General features: G+C 50.4%; 1 protein-coding gene across 1 annotated transcript in view; it reads left to right on the forward strand.

Moving 5' to 3' along the window:
* MAX (MYC associated transcriptional regulator X) overlaps window positions 1-355 on the forward strand; it is a 23838-nt gene extending 23483 nt beyond the window's left edge. Inside the window, exon 4 of the mRNA XM_007449026.1 lies at window positions 1-355. This exon is cut by the window's left edge and continues 1178 nt beyond it. The gene's annotated coding sequence lies outside the window, so the exon portion shown is untranslated.
* Window positions 356-1046: the final 691 nt, after the last annotated feature.

A 1046-nucleotide genomic window follows, 5' to 3' on the forward strand; every position in this document is an offset into this window, starting at 1 on the left:
GGTTCACCTCATTACTAAACCCACACCCCAGTGCAGACCCCTCCCCACCCTCGTCCCTCTCCCTTTCCAGCTGTCCTGGAACCTGTCCCCATTACGTGATCCAGCCCTGGTTCTGGCTGTGGTCCGCAGATCCCAGTGAAGGGTTTTGTGTGTTTAGGCCTCATTTCTTTGTCTTTTTCCTACTCTGTTCCCCTGGCATTTGCTGATTTCTAGTGTATACTCTGTAGTCTCAGTCCGTGTTTGATTCCATTCCATGGAGATAAAAAGTATGTTGTACATACTGCTGAAGAATTGTCTTGCAAGTTAAGGCTTCCCCTTTACTATAAGACTATAAATAAAAACTTATTTTATCCTTCTTGGTGGTGGTGTCTTCTTGCCCCGGCAGAGGCCAAGATATCTTGGTAGAGGGAAGCGGCCCCTGGAGGCCGCTGGGCCTGTGTGGCAGCCTGAGAGAGGAGCCTGCAGGCTGGGAGCAACCGTAAGCCAGAGTGATTCCCTTTGTCCTCTAAGGGCTCAGTCCAGCCTGGGCAGGGGAAGGTGGCTAACCCGGTGGTGGTGACTTCGCTCATTGGATAGAAGCTTTTAAGGCTCCAACAGGGAAGGGGTTACCCAGGGCAACATTTCTGGATCCAGTTCCTGCTAAATAAATGACCCTTGGGGAATTGGTAGCCCAGAGCTGTGAGTTTGGGTTTCTCCTGGTAACGAAACGTCCAGTCCAGGGGTGGCTGGTATGCTGTAGGACTTTTCAGTTTCTAGAGAGTTCTGACATGGTAATAGGAGGCAGCAGTGCTGCCACGGGCTGGAAGTCAAGGAGGCTTCAACAGCATCCAGTTAGCTCTACTTGGGCTAGGGACCAACACCCGCCTGAACTCATTTGACCTTGAAAGAAAGGATTTATGGCCAGAATACAGCTCAGCTTTGGTTTTCCTGTCTGGCTGACAGGAAATACTGCTGTTCCTAGTCCAAGGGAGGGAGAGAAGTCAAATCAGTTCTTTGATTTGTCACTCTTTAGAGTGGTGGTGCTGGGGCTCCAATCAATTGGATGT

Source organism: Lipotes vexillifer, unplaced genomic scaffold, assembly GCF_000442215.2.
Source record: "Lipotes vexillifer unplaced genomic scaffold, Lipotes_vexillifer_v1.1 scaffold629, whole genome shotgun sequence".
In the NCBI taxonomy this organism is placed as follows: domain Eukaryota; kingdom Metazoa; phylum Chordata; class Mammalia; order Artiodactyla; family Lipotidae; genus Lipotes; species Lipotes vexillifer.